At 38.6% G+C, this 16,642-nt stretch overlaps 1 protein-coding gene across 1 annotated transcript in view; it reads left to right on the forward strand.

Moving 5' to 3' along the window:
* The window catches only part of Pus1 (Pseudouridine synthase 1), a 137,242-nt gene that overhangs the window by 49,504 nt on the left and 71,096 nt on the right, over window positions 1–16,642 (forward strand). The window lies entirely within an intron of this gene.

Raw genomic sequence — 16,642 nt, forward strand, 5'->3', positions numbered from 1 at the left:
ACCTCAAGTGTATATAAGCATATATGCAGTGTCTTCTCTGTATAAGTTCATTATTAAAATGTTGAGCTGTCTGGTTTTGGTAGGTAAGTCATGAAAACCTTCAAGATTATACTTGAAAACTGAAGTACTGACACCTGATTGTTTTATTTTTTTATGACCCTGTCCTGCTACTGAAATAGGGAGTGTATCTTCTTCTAAAGCAATAAGCCATGGTGTTTGGAATAAGATATTAAACGTTTTTGTCTACACACTAATACATGGCGGCTTTGTGGCGCTTGAGTGCTGTAGTTTATCTTACTATTGATTGCTCTAAGTATTTTGCCTCTGATGTCATTCCTGTTTTATCCCTCTTGGCAACTATTTTGAATGTCCAGATTTTATACTTTTGACTGTAGTGTGTGCACATAAAGTATTTTACGTGCAAAATATTGACCAATATACCTGATCTGGAGCTAAAAATATTCAAGAAACCATTATCTGAGAATGAGATTGTAAGGCAGGTATCATAAGATTCGTAAAATTGTTTCAAGTCATGTCCACCACGTCCTTTTGTTACTCAAATAAGGGATGGAATTTCCTATCCACATTAATATTGTGTTAAAAAATTGGGATGTGCAGTGTTTTATTCTATCCTTTTGTGTTCTGTTATAAGTACAGGGAGAAACTTGTGAAGTCCATACAATTTTTTGTCACTTAATGGATGTGTAATATTTAGCAACACATACATTCTGTATATTAACCCTTTTGTTTTTTTGGTGCAAAAAGTGTTTTTTTTTTTTAAAAAACAGACCTAAAAACAGGAGAGAGATGGAGAGATGAGTTTTAAATATGAAGAGGAGAATTAAAACCAAGCACCAACCAAATATGCAGGAGAGCATTGAAGTAGCTATTCTATGAAACTCTAATCCTACAGAAAAATATATCAGTTGCTGACCGAAGCAAACACTGGAAATACAGGCAGTTTTCACCAGTGTCTTTGTTATGAATGCTGTTTTTACTGTCTGACAACTTTACATATTATAGTATTGTCATTCTTATATGGTATGAATTTTGCCCTAATGCAGTATCAACATGACATTTGAACGTTTTTTAAAAATATTTATTTACGGTATCATTTATTTCAAAGGCAACTTCACCTAGGCTCGTTATAGCATAATGCATATTCCTTTAAATGGTAGCAAAGTATATAGGCCATTTTTTAAATTTACATTTACACATTCTACCACCTGATGACCACAAGTTAAAACTTGGTTTTCCATTCATTTGTGCTGTGAATAAGATGTTATTCCTTTATGTAAATTTGTTCTGACATCTATTTGTACACAACAAGGCTGAAGATGGGTTTGGAAATTTTAATTTTGTTTCCATGGCTGATTTCCTGTAGGTAATGAATTTCATGCCGGCCCCGTGGTGTAGGGGTAGCGTGCCTGCCTCTTACCTGGAGGCCCCGGGTTCGATTCCTGGCCAGGTCAGGGACTTTTATCTGGACCTGAGAGCTGGTTCGAGGTCCACTCAGAATACGTGACATACTACAGCACTGTTCATAAAATAAGAACGATCACTAAGACAAGATCGAATGAAAGAAACTAAAGTCCTTTCTTGATACACCGTCTTTCGAAGTTTTGTAAAGCATACAGTCTTTCAAAGCACAGTCTCATAAAATTAACACAGGCATCTCCGAAGACCGTAAAAGTAGTTAGTGGGACGTAAAGTAAATAACATTATTTATTAAAATTAACACAGTTCTTTCATTGAGAATAGTCATTTGAAATTAACACAGTTCTTTCACTTAGAATAGTCATTCCAAATTAACACAGTTCTTTTATTTAGAACAGTCATTCGAAATTAACACATTCTTTCATTTAGAGTAGTCTTAAGAAGTACGAAAAAAAATTAAGTTCTCTTATGGAAACACAGTCTGAAAGAGCACAGTTCCTACGGAAATAAAAATAGTTTTTCACTGAGCACAGCCATGAAGCTAAGGCATTGTCTACGCAAGAGGCGAAGTTCCAACACTGGGGCACAATCAATTCATATATGATAGGGCACAGTTTTTCAGAAAATAAAGCACAATTTTGTAAATGCGCATTCAGAGTGTTATTCAAACAAAATAATTTGAATGCACAGCTTTTAAGAGAGCCGGCCCCATGGTGTAGAGATAGCGTGCCTGCCTCTTACCCGGAGGCCCCGGGTTCGATTCCCGACCAGGTCAGGGATTTTTACCTAGACCTGAGGGCTGGTTCGAGGTCCACTCAGCCTACGTGATTAGAATGGAGGAGCTATCTGACGGTGAGATGGCGGCCCCGGTCTAGAAAGCCAAGAATAACGGCCGAGAGGATTCGTCGTGCTGACCACATGACACCTCGTAATCTGCAGGCCATCGGGCTGAGCAGCGGTCGCTTGGTAGGCCAAGGCCCTTCAAGGGCTGTAGTGCGATGGGGTTTGGTTTTAGCTTTTAAGAGAACAACTAAGTTTTTTACGAAGCACAGTCTTTCAGAAAAAGAACTAAATTTTATGAGTCACTTCGTGAATATTGGTTCGTAGAATGAGTGTTACTTTCATGAGATAAATTCTATCACACTCGTGTCACAGTCAAATATTAGTCAATCACTATAAATGACTTGTAAAATTTTAAACACCTCTTCTCACACTTGAAAATTAGAGTTTGAGGTTCGCACCTCAGACTTTCAAAATTTACTGAGCATTCGCACTTTACGCGTAGAACATGGGCATTTCTCCAGACAGAGTAACGATGTAGAATCAAAGTCCAACAGCTGGTCCGCACATGAGACGGCTGGGGCGGCACGAAGATACTGATTTACTACCGACCTCATGGCCCTCTTTTATACATGGAGGTCGGACCACAGACTTCAAAATTCATATAAATCTAACTTCTAATTACTCGGCTATCTTGTCGCCGATCTTCTTGAAACTTGATACATCACCATATTTAATACTTAATATTTAATACTGTTTCACGTTGGTAGAGGCGCGCGGCTGTGAGCTTGCATCCGGGAGATAGTAGGTTCGAATCCCACTATCGGCAGCCCTGAGGATGCTTTTCTGTGGTTTCCCTTTTTCACACCAGGCAAATGCTGGGGCTGTACCTTAATTAACGCCACAGCCGCTTCCTTCCAACTCCATACCTTTCCTATCCCATCGTTGCCATAAGACCTATCTGTGTCGGTGCGACGTAAAGCAAATAATAAAAAAAAAAAAAAGGTACCAACAACGTAAGGCAAGCTGATATAAGTACCAACATAGTTGGAGATGTGTGGGATCTAGTAAATGCAGCACGGGAGAAGTTTAAGAAAGGGGAGATTGTTATTAGTGGAATACTGTGTAGGAGGTATACTGACTGGAGGGCGATTGGGGATTTAAATGAGACTATGGATTGGGTATGTGGAAACTGGGAGTGAAATTTCTAGATCCTAATGGGTGGGTAGGAAATAGGGATCTGCGCTCAAATGGCCTTCACTTAAACCGCAGTGGTTCGTATAAGTTAGGAAATTTGTTTGGAAGGGTAATAGGGAGGTACATTCAGGGAAACGGGATGGCCTAGCGAGCGGTGATAAGGGAACAGGGAACTGGAAATCAAGTAGGGATGACATAAAATTGTTAGTGTTGAACTGTAGAAGTATTGTAAAGAAAGGAATAGAATTGAGTAATTTAATAGATATATATTTACCCATGGCTGAGAAATGATATAATGGATGCAGAAATTTTCTCACAGAACTGGAGTGTGTATCATAGAGATAGGATAGGAATGGCGGGGGGGGGGGGGTATTCATTCTGGTGAAAGAAGAATTTGTAAGCTACGAAAAAAAGATAAGACATATGAAATTCTAGGTGTAAGGCTCATTTCTAAAGATAATAGGCAACTTGATATATTTGGAGTGTACAGACCAGGAAAGGGTAGCACTGACACGGATTCAGAATTATTCGATAAGATAATCAGCTATGTAGGAAACGACAAGGAAAGAAATGTGATTGTAGCGGAAGATCTGAATTTACCAGATGTCAGTTGGGAAGGAAATGCGAACGAAAGGAAGCATGACCAAAAAATAGCAAATAAGTTATTATGGGAAGGACAGCTGATTAAGAAAATGATGGAATCAACCAGAGGGAAAAATACCCTGGATGTAGTGCTGAAAAAACCAGATGAGCTTTATAGAGAAACCGAAATAATAGGTGGTATTAGTGAGCATGAAGCTGTTTTTGTCGTAGTTAAAAATAAATGTGATAGAAAGGAAGGTCTTAAAAGTAGGACTAGTGATAGAAAGGAAGGTCTTAAAAGTAGGACTATTAGGCAGTACCATATGGCTGATAAAGCAGGCATGAGGCAGTTTCTAAAAAGTAACTATGATTGGTGGAAAACGGTAAATAAAAATGTAAACAGACTCTGGGATGGGTTTAAAGAAATTGTTGAGGAGTGCGAAAAGAGGTTTGTACCTTTAAGGGAGGTAAGGAATGGTAAAGGCCCACCTTATTATAATAGAGAAATAAAGAGACTAAGAAGGAGTTGCAGACTGGAAAGAAATAGAGTTAGAAATGGCTGTTTAAGTATAAGGAGAAATTGAAGGACTTACTAGAAAATTGAATCTAGCAAAGAAGGCAGCTAAGGATAACATGATGGCAAGCATAATTGGCAGTTGTACAAATTTTAGTGAAAAATAGAAGGGTATGTATAGGTATTTTAAGGCAGAAACAGGTACCAAGAAGGACATTCCAGGAATAATTAATGAACAAGGGGAGTGTGTATGTGAGGATCTTCAAAAGGCAGAAGTATTCAGTCAGCAGTGTGTAAAGATTGTTGGTTACAAGGTTGGTTACAAGGATAATGTCCAGATAGATAGATAGATAGATAGATAGATATGATAACAATGACACTCACTACAATAAGATACAGAAGTTGAAAACTAGAAAAGCGGCTGGAATTAATAAGATTTCTGGGGTTATACTAAAGACAATGGGTTGGGATATAGTACCATATCTGAAGTACTTATTTGATTATTGTTTGGTCGGAGGAGCTATACCAGATGAATGGAGAGTTGCTATAGTAGCCTCTGTGTATAAAGGAAAGGGTGATAGACACGAAGCTGAAAATTACAGGCCAGTATGACATGCATTGTATGTAAGCTTTGGAAAGGCATTCTTTCTGATTATATTAGACATGTTTGTGAAATTAATAACTGGTTCGATAGAAGGCAGTTCGGTTTTAGGAAAGGTTGTTCCACTGAAGCTCAACTTGTAAGATTCCAGCAAGATATAGCAGATATCTTGGATTCAGGAGGTCAAATGGACTGTATCGCGATTGACCTGTCTAAAGCATTTCATAGGGTAGATCATATGAGACTACTGGCAAAAATTAGTGCAATTGGACTAGACAAAAGAATGACTGAATGGGTTGTTATATTTCTAGAAAATAGATTTCAGAGAATTAGATTAGGTGAAGCTTTATCTGACCCTGTAATAATTAAGAGGGGAATTCCTCAAGGCAGTATTATTGGACCTTTATGTTTTCTTATATATTATATAAATGATATGAGTAAAGGAGTGGAATCAGAGGTAATGCTTTTTGTGGATGATGTTATTCTCTATAGAGTAATAAGTAAGTTACAAGATTGTGAGCAACTGCAACGTGACCTCGAAAATGTTGTGAGATGGACAGCAGGCAATGGTATGTTGATAAACGGGGTTAAAAGTCAGGTTGTGAGTTTCACAAATAGGAAAAGTCCCCTCAGATTTAATTACTGCATTGATGAGGTGAAAGTTCCTTTTGGGGATCATTGTAAGTATCTAGGTGTTAATATAAATAAAGATCTTCATTGGGGTAATCACATAAATGGGATTGTAAATAAAGGGTACAGATCTCTGCACATCGTTATGAGGGTATTTAGGGGTTGTAGTAAGGATGTAAAGGAGAGGGCATATAAGTCTCTGGTAAGACCCCAACTAGAGTATGGTTCCAGTGTTTGGGACCCTCACCAGGATTACCTGATTCAAGAACTGGAAAAAATCCAAAAGCAGATCGATTTGTTCTGGGTGATTTCCGACAAAAGAGTAGCGTTACAAAAATGTTGCAAAGTTTGGGCTGGGAAGAATTGAGAGAAAGAAGGAGAGCTGCTCGACTAAGTGGTGTGTCCGTTATGGAAATTTACAGTTCAACAACAATAAAGGTGTTTTAATTTAATCCACCTATTCAATACTTTTATTTTCACTTATAGTGGTTACATAAATAGACTCACGGTTAACTGTGTTGTTAAGGGGTATGTTCCGAGCTGTCAGCGGTGAGATGGCGTGGAATGACATTAGTAGACAAATAAGTTTGAGTGGCGTTTATAAAAGTAGGAAAGATCACAATATGAAGATAAAGTTGGAATTCAAGAGGACAAACTGGGGCAAATATTCATTTATAGGAAGGGGAGTTAGGGATTGGAATAACTACCAAGGGAGATGTTCAATAAATTTCCAATTTAATCATTTAAGAAAAGGTTAGGAAAACAACAGATAGGGAATCTGCCACCTGGGCGACTGCCCTAAATGCAGATAAGTATTGATTGATTGATTGATTGATTGATTGATTGATTGATTGATTGATTGATTGATTGATTAATGATGGTATAGTCAGAAATTTGATATGTTTCATTCAAGAGATAGTAATATAGAACATATAGAAGGTTCTATTGTGACGTCATTTGTCCTTGGCAAGCTCAGAGCAGCGAGCAGCTGCATGACTTGCCGTCATATCCGTTGCCTGTCAATACAGCGGTAGTTTCAAATCACCTAGACGGGTGTTAGCTTGCGTTGTCTCAGAAATACTTCGGGCGGAGAATGTCGGCACTGCATTCCGGTTTCCCATTTTCACACCAGGCAAATGCTGGGGCTGTACCTTAATTAAGGCCACGGCCTCTTCCTTCCAACTCCTAGGCCTTTCCTATCCCATCGTCGCCATAAGACCTATCTGTGTCGGTGTGACGTGAAGCCCCTAGCTAAAAAAAAACTTTCAATACAAATGACATAATGCATTTTTTAGATATGGAAATCATGTTTAATAATAATGATTTGTCCAACCACTTTGAGATTCTGGAGTTGATTCAAATCAAGTACAGTAGAGTCTCGATTATCCAACCCAAACGGGACCTGGAGTTCGTCGGATCACTGAAAATGTCGGATAATACAGAATAACTTTGAAAATGAACTGAAACAAACAGGAAGGCTATACTCTAGTACTAAAACAATTACATGTTTTACGGTACTCTATTTATTGAATTATCAATTCAATTGGACAGTACATGCAGTTTTGAACGAAAACATTCCAGATGTCTTACGAAAAGAAACTTTTCTCCATAGATATTAAGCTGCCTAATGCCGTACAGTTTTTCCACCGATCAAGCCACCCAGCACTGGCAGGAATATTATTGTCCCCTTAATTAAACTCCTTCTGGAAATACACAGCCTTTTCCTGCAGAATGGGGCCAGATATTGGCAGGCCCTTTTCCCGGTGTTGAGATAACCAAAGAGATAGTGCTTCACTTACTTTTTTGTATTCGCATTTTTTAAGTGTTTTTGTATGCTCTGGTAGAGCACCACTTTTGAATTTCTTCCCTCTGTTTTTTTTCACTCTCCCAATGTAACACATCCAACACCATAATCTGAAGCCACATTTTGAAGAATTTCCCCTTTGCCTAGTGACTTTAATGCACTCAACTTGTCTTCCAGAGAAACAATCACTCCATGTACTCACTCTACTCACAGAGGATATGACAATTATAACATCCGCACCCAACCAGTACTACAATGAACAATGACTGAAGACTCACTGCACCTGTCCTTGAGAAGAAAAAAAAAACCTGTTCTACTGCCAGTGGTCAGGCCAGCATTTGTCCCATGTACGCACCCTCCACACCGGGTGTGCCTGAATTTAGTCTCCACCAAAAGTTCAAATTTAAGTCTACCAGTGTCGGATAACACGGAATGCCGGATGTGCGAGAGACTACTGTACTGAAAAAGGAAGGGTTATCTACTGTACAGGGGTAGAAAAAAATAGAAATAATTCAGTAGCCAGTCCCTTTTTATCAGGAGCCAGCATACTTTTTGCAAATATACATCATAAAAATCACAGGTTAGACTAGGATAAAGCTATAGGTGGGCCGGCGTAAGGTTGCACATGACAACTGCGCACAATGTTGGTCACACTGCAATGGCACACGAAGAGATGTTGCCGCCATAACAACAGCTGGTTGCATGACACGTGAGTTTTTAAAAACATGGGAGAAACGTTTTTAATATCATCGCGATGATACACAATACAAATGAAATCGGCCGACAAAAATCGAACTTTCAACTCACCGATTATTCATCACACAAAACGATACGAGATTAATATACTACGAAGTTCTAATTATCGCGATGTTAGAAAATACGGAAGAAATCGGCCGACAAGGATCTCACTTTAAATACACCAATAAATGTTAGAATAGTATACACCGGTGCTAACACAAAATGTTTCAAGTAAAATCTATAAAATTTACGAAAATTCAGAAACCTTATTTTCATACCTGATACCCTCCAGATCACTGCCACCATTACCGTCGCCTTCGTTGTCATTGTCATCGTCGTCTAGGCAGATCATCAAGTCCTGACAGTCACTGATGATGCCATGTATTGCCATTGCCGAGTTAATGAATGCTGCGACATGGCTAACGTTTTTCCTCCACAAAGCCGCATCCATTCGAGTAATACTCTCCCGGAACAGTCCTTCCACTTCAGTAACTGTGAAAGACTTGTTATTAGTGCGTACGTAATGTTTTACTTCACCCCATACCGTACCAACTCAATGAGGTTGAAGTGACAGTAGTACGGCGGCAACCTAATAACCTCGTGCCCTTGTTCCTTCGCTACCTCGTCGACTAATTTAGTCATGCACATGTGCACTGGGATATTTCTTTACTGCAGCCATTCCACTAACAGTTCTTTACGGGCGCACGAAGTAGGGGTCTTATCCATTATTATGGAGTGGTAAAGTGCATTGTCCATAACAATGACAGAAGGGACTTTGAGCTGTAATAATCGTACTTGTGTCTTTGTATTATATCAGGCTGGAAAGAATTCATTCCTGTTACAGGAGATAACTTAATTTATTTCTTTCCCGGAGTGCTGTGAAACAAGTCCCTACTATCAGCCCCATTTCTTCTACTTCTATGTACCCCAGTCCCTTTTTCCTTCTGTTCCTGGAGGCGAACACCTCTCTGAATAACAGAACACTTTGAAAGCCCTAATGTTTGACATATGCGTTCCACAACATGATCTGCAGGAACAGAGAGACGGCTATACATGCTTACGAATTTCCTCCCCCTCTCGTAAAACTCACGAGTCCTCCGCACTAATTCTAATGCCTGCCTATTAAGGGACACTCCACTTCGCGCTTCATGACTATGTTGTCATTTCCAAGACATCGCACTGCATTCATTAAAATAAAATTTCACAATTATCTCACTATCAAAACAAAACTTTCATAAACACGCGAATCACACCCGACCACGTGCTAGCGGCGACAGACAAAACGGCAACACTTCAATACAGCAGTCAAGCTACTTATAGATGGCACCACTATACTACCCATATTGCCAAAAACAATCAACTGAAAATAGTTCGTATTTATTTTGTGGCTCGCTTAAACCTTATGATTTTTTTAAATGCTCATATTTGTGTAAGCAAATAAAAATTTATAAGCACTATGCGGAATTAAATACGAATTAACGTGAATAAAATGTGGAGCTGTATCTGACATTAAAAGTAGTAGATTGGTGATTCTGATTGACGGGTGACGTTTTTAATTTGATTTTTGTAGTGGTGCCAACATGGCTTACAACTGTCACGTGCAACCTTGTGCCAGCCCACCTATATGTATTGTTTTTGAAATGTGACCTTAAGTAGTATAGTCTCAGTTCATATCAGAATGGAAATTTATATTTTAAGAGATACTAACCGAAATAATCACCAGTCACCTTCAAGGTCAGCATCTTTTAAAATTACACTACATGTGCCTGTTTGATTTCCCACTAAAACACCAACGATTAATACATCTTGCTGCATCAAAGTCCTTTAAAAATGGCCCATTCAAAGATATCATCATGAGATCACATAAGTTCTTCTCGGCAAGCTTGGTTCGTAGTTTGTGTTTAATAAAATTCATTGTGCTGAGCCCTCGCTCACATAATGAGTCGATGTAGGAATTGTTGCCACTATATACCAAGGAGCTTTCCTAAAATCGGAAATAGTCCTTTCACAGTCCGCGATTTTTCAAGTAGATCATTCAGTAGAAAACCTTTCCCGACTACTTTGAACTTGTACTATTCGCTCAGTATGTCTTCTATGTTGTTCTCCTCAATTTGAAGGTGTTTTGAAAAATGAGTGGCAAGAAGCTGTTTTTTTTTTTTTACTATTGCCATAATTTTCCTGATGGCCAGAAATATGTGTCAATAACACCAGTGGCACTTTGAATGTCCTCATTTTGAAGAAATGTGTCTTTCAAATAGGTAATCCCACTTGCCAAAATATGTTCCTGGTCCCTCGTGAAATTCTTATTCGACACTCCCGATAACTGTATTCCACTGAAAACTCCTGAAAGTGTTATAGCAAAAAAAACTTTTCTGCCATTGGGCCCTTGTTGTTGTGAAGTTGCTGCAATGAATTCATTGCATTATTTGCATACACTCTTATCTGACTTAAAATCAGAACATGCCCCAGAAATACAAGTGAAAGTCTTTTGAATGTACTCAGAAGTCATACAAGAAATGAATTGCGATGTCAAATTTGAAGTCCTTGATCTTCTTTAAAAGACCTTCAGCCGTGATTCCGTCGTCACCTTTCCTTTCAGAAATATTCTCTAAATGCACCAGTAGGCGTTCCCAGTCTTTGACAACTGCATCCAAAGCATTTAATTTGCTTGCTACCCATTTAACGTGGTGTAAGTACTCCAATTTAGATATTACACATTCGAGCAACTCCGAAATGTTCTTCAGTTTGCGAAGTCGTTTTGGGCGAATGATGATAAAAATTATATAGTTTCCTGAGTATAGAATCAAATTCATCATTGAGTTTTTTAAGTTTCACATTTTTCAGTGAGTGAAGAACAATGAGTTGGAGTTGATGTTTTACCAAGTTCTCAATTTTTTAAAATATTTTTTGTACCATACCATTACAGACACCAATCACACATGGTGCTCCACCATTCCCTATACCTATTAGTTTTGTACTGTAAAGAGTTCTCCAAACCCTAACTGAAGCAATTATGTTTCTAGAGCCTCCATATAGCTATCACTTGTTGCATCCTCCAATGACACACTAGAAAGTCACCTTATTTTTAAAAAAAGAATGTAAAGTATCAGCTCCTCCTTAATGCCACATATAAAATCTTCACGAAGATCTGAGCCAATGTATGAAATAAATTATCTGCATTGTGTATCATTCACATATTTCTCTGAATCAGTAACATTCAACTTGCTTAACAATGCAAACAAACCTTCAAAATCAGTGTAGGGTATGTTTTTCTTGCAGTATGATAAGATGCCATGAACAATGCATTCATATGCTGTAACATATTAGCATTCATTTTCTTTACACACTTCGCTAAAAGTGCACATTCAGGATTATTCATGAAACTTTCAGCCTCCTGCCAGCCCTGCGTGTAGTGGTAGCGTGCCTGCCTCTTACCCGGAGGCAGATTAGGTTAGGAATTTTTACCTGTATCTGAGGACTGGTTCGTGGTCCACTCAGCCTACATGATTACAGTTGAGGAGCTATCTGATGGTGAGATGGCGGCCCCGGTCAAGAAAGCCAAGGCTAATGGCTGAGAGGATTTGTCGTGCTGACCGCATAATCTGCAGGCCTCCGGGCTGAGCAGCGGTTGCTTGGTAGGCCAAAGCCCTTTGGGGCTGTTACGCCATCTTTTCAGCCTCCTGACACTTCGAGTGAGAATAGGATTTTTCGTATTCTTTAACCGTTTCTTGTTTAAATGGTCCTGAAAATCCAGATACAACTTTAGAATGCTTGTCGGCAATACTACGAAAGTTACTGCATAATTATTTACACTTCATAATTCCTTCTTCATAGCACAGCCACGGAAGTAATTAAAGCTACGATTCTCTGCATTATGTATCATTCACATACTTCTCTGAATCAGTAACATTCAACTTGCTTAACAATGTAACCAGACCTTTAAAATCAGTGTAGGGTCTGTTATTTTTTGCAATATGGTAAGATGCCATGAACAATGCATTCATATGCTGTAACATATTAGCATTCATTTTCTTTACGCACTTCGCTAAAAGCGTTCAAATTTCCGTTTGCCTGAAAATTGAAATTTCGACGTATTTTTAATGTTTGACCTATCATTGTCTTCAACACCATAAATTTCACGCTGGTCATTGTCGTCCTGAACGCTACGGTCGGCACTTCCATCAAGTGTTTTCTCACATTCACTCGATCCTGTATCACCTTGTGTTACATTTACGGGCCCTACTTACGAAGAAATCTGAAGGAGTACTGTACACTGATTTTTGCTCGCATCAATCAATTTGTGCGGTTTTGTTCGTTTCATTGTGCCGATTTTCTCAAGTATAACACAGAAACGTAAAATACACCAGCGTTAAATGGCTTCTGAGTTTGTGGGCTTCAATGTCTGATGCTACGTTGCCAATTTTCCATAAACGCACAGGAATAAAAACAACCGTATTTATAAAGTGCAAACCATTCAATACCAAGATGCTGTAATTAAATTAAAAGTATAAATACTGTTCGGTGAAAATACAAGAATTGATAAACACGTTATTCCGTATGTTGTAAATTCAAAGCATGAATTTCACGGGAATTTATCAGCACTGCTTTGGCGGCAGTAGTTGAGGAACGGCTAGTCACGGGAAGGAAGGCGGTAATGTAGTGTTTGTGGAATTATTTAACGTAGTAGTTCTTTGCAATTCTCCACAACTCTGGTCTGATCTTTGTACTCGGCTACCGATAGCTGATCATCTGTAATGGAACTCGATGTGTTACGATATGTCCACATGAAAGGGTACTTCTTTGACGGGTTACAACGATATCTCCCATGACTGCTAGGCAGCTCGCGTGCAGAACCGAAACGTCCAGTTCCAAGGAACGAAGAGCAATTACAGAATTCAAGACTCTGCCAAAAGCAGTGAAAATGTTTATTGCACATATTAGAATATATGAGCTACAGAAAAAAACGTGAAACATCACACGACATGTTACATTGTAAAGTGGTGGAACGTACAAGTAAGAGAACTCCAGATTTCAATAAATATTCAAAACCGATTTGAAAATTGCGGCGACTGGGCACCCGGTATTTTTCGACCCCAAAGAGTGATAAGAATGACAGCTATAAAAGAGGAGCAACTGCCTAAAAGAGAGAAACATCAGGGCATGGCTCTCTTCATAACAGGCTGGAGTGTATGATGTGGTAACTCTGTCAATGAGCAGCCGGCTTTAAGAGATTTTCTCGGCAGAAGGAGCAGTCAGGAAGTGAGATAATCAAATTATAAAATGGAGTTGCATTCCTTCGATGCAGTGGTGGGACTTGGGTGTTTTCAAAAGTCCACCAAGCTATGCTGATGGTAGCATTGCAACTGGTAGGCCTTCCCTTTAATGGGGAGGTTCGTGGAGAGGTATCTGATAAAGAAGCGACTCTGATGGGGAAGGTTATCTTACAGCTGCAGTGAATCAATCAATCAATCAATCAATCAATCAATACTGATCTGCATTTAGGGCAGTCGCCCAGGTGGCAGATTCCCTATCTGTTGCTTTCCTAGCCTTTTCCGAAATGATTTCAAAGAAATTGGAAATTTATTGAACATCTCCCTTGGTAAGTTATTCCAATCCCTAACTCCCCTTCCTATAAATGAATATTTGCCCTAGTTTGTCCTCTTGAATTCCAAATTTATCTTCATATCGTGATCTTTCCTACTTTTATAAACGCCATTCAAACCTATTCGTCTACTAATATCATTCCACGCCATCTCTCCGCTGACAGCTCGGAACATACCACTTAGACGAGCAGCTCTTCTTCTTTCTCTCAATTCTTCCCAACCCAAACATTGCAACATCTTTGTAACACTACTCTTTTGTCGGAAATCACCCAGAACAAATCGAGCTGCTTTTCTTTGGATTTTTTCCAATTCTTGAATCAGGTAATCCTGGTGAGGGTCCCATACACTGGAACCATACTCTAGTTGGGGTCTTACCAGAGACTTATATGCACTCTCCTTTACATCCTTACTACAACCCCTAAACACCCTCATAACCATGTGTAGAGATCGGTACCCTTTATTTACAATCCCATTTATGTGATTACCCCAGTGAAGATCTTTCCTTATATTAACACCTAGATACTTACAATGATCCCCAACAGGAACTTTCACCTCATCAATGCAGTAATTAAAACTGAGAGGACTTTTCCTATTTGTGAAACTCACAACCTGACTTTTAACCCCGTTTATCAACATACCATTGCCTGCTGTCCATCTCACAACATTTTCGAGGTCACGTTGCAGTTGCTCACAATCTTGTAACTTATTTATCACTCTATAGAGAATAACATCATCCGCAAAAAGCCTTACCTCCGATTCCACTCCTTTACTCATATCATTGATATATATAAGAAAACATAAAGGTCCGATAACACTGCCCTGAGGAACTCCCCTCTCAACTATTACAGGGTCAGACAAAGCTTCACCTACTCTAACTCTCTGAGATCTATTTTCTAGAAATATAGCAACCCATTCAGTCACTCTTTTGTCTAGTCCAATTGCACTCATTTTTGCCAGTAGTCTCCCATGATCCACCCTATCAAATGCTTTAGACATGTCAATCGCGATACAGTCCATTTGACCTCCAGAATCCAAGATATCTGCTATATCTTGCTGGAATCCTACAAGTTGAGCTTCAGTGGAATAACCTTTCCTAAAACCGAATTGCCTTCTATCGAACCAGTTATTAATTTCACAAACATGTCTCTCTAAGATGATGATATGCCCGAAAGAAGAGAAGAGTCCTCTAGTCCTCCAGGTTGTGGGGTTCTGCTACAGGCCAGCCCCTTGTATGGGTAAAAGGGAACTGTTACGTATTTCAGAAAGAAACTAATTGATCTCATGGAAAAGTACAGTGGTTTTGAAACAGGGCTGTTCATATTGGAACATGGAACATACAGGGCCTGAGAAATAAATTCCAGGAAGTGATATATGAGGTTGAGAAATGGTGGGTGGATATTCTGGTTTAGACAGACGAAGAAGATTCCCCTACTTTAAAATAAAGATGTCCCATCTGAATATATACCAGTTACACTGGTTGGGTGAACTAATTGAGGCAGTTGTGAAAAACCAGATGTATTTGTACTTTGATAAAAATAATTTCTTCAGTTCCTCAAAAATGGTTTTATATCAGGCAAATCTACTATTCAAGCAGTAGAGAACCAAGTAAATGAAATATTAGTTGCTTTTGAAAAAAAGCAAATAGTATGTACGTACTGCCCTGGTAGACCTAAGTAAAGCATTCGATAGTATTCCACATAGGATTATAATTGATAAACTGAAATTACAGTATATGCTCTGGATGGTGCAGAGCTTGCCTTCTTTGAATCATATATGCAAATGGTAGTTGTCGGTGACAAAGTCAGAACTTAAAGAATCAAAGGTTGGAATCCCTCAGGGTTCGATCTTGGGTCCACTCTTCTTTGTGATTCTTATTAATGATTTACCACATTATATGGGCAATAACACTATTATTTTTGCAGATGATACGACTTTGGAATCTAAACTCTGCTCGTCGATTATAGATGATATGTTAAGTAGGTCCCATGTATGGTTTCAGGCCAATAGTTTAACAGTAAATGAAGAAAAACTGGAAAGTATTGAATTTAACCATAAAAATTTCACTGTTGAGTGTAAATCAGTGTGACTTTTGCTTGTTGTTTAAAGGGGCCTAACATCGAAGGTCATCGGCCCTCTGTGACTTCTAGGAGTATATTTAGACAGTAAACTTTCTTGGGAAGCACATGTAAATAATTTAACTATTAAGATATCTAGAGTTCTTTTTCTCGTACGTAAATTAAAAACTTGTGTCTGTCATCATATGATTGTTACAGCATACTCTGCCTTTTTCCTTCCCCCCGTTCAGTATGGCATTAGGATTTGGGGCAACAGTCCTGGTGCTAAATATTTGTTTCTAATGTCAAAAGAAAGCAATTAGAATTTTAATGGGATTGAGTAAGAGACATTTTGCAAATTACATACAATGTCTTTACTTGGCCTGTGTATATGTATAGTAATTTGTTATATGTCAAAGAAAATTTGCAATATTATAAACAACATTTGGAAATACATGAACGTAATACCAGAAGTCATTCCATCTTAGATTTACCTTCATTTAGATTAAGCAAATGTACAAATAGTCACTTACATTTGCAATAATATAAGTTTTAAAATAAACTTCCAAATATTCTTGTGGAAGCATCAAATGAAGTCAATTGTAACTATGTTACTTAATGGCTAATAAAGAATCTTGAAGTGAAAGTGGTGTTGACAAGAGATCAGGAATAGGTGGGAGGGAAGAATAAAAAACTGGGAGG

Source organism: Anabrus simplex, chromosome 5 (genome assembly GCF_040414725.1).
Source record: "Anabrus simplex isolate iqAnaSimp1 chromosome 5, ASM4041472v1, whole genome shotgun sequence".
Lineage (NCBI taxonomy): Eukaryota > Metazoa > Arthropoda > Insecta > Orthoptera > Tettigoniidae > Anabrus > Anabrus simplex.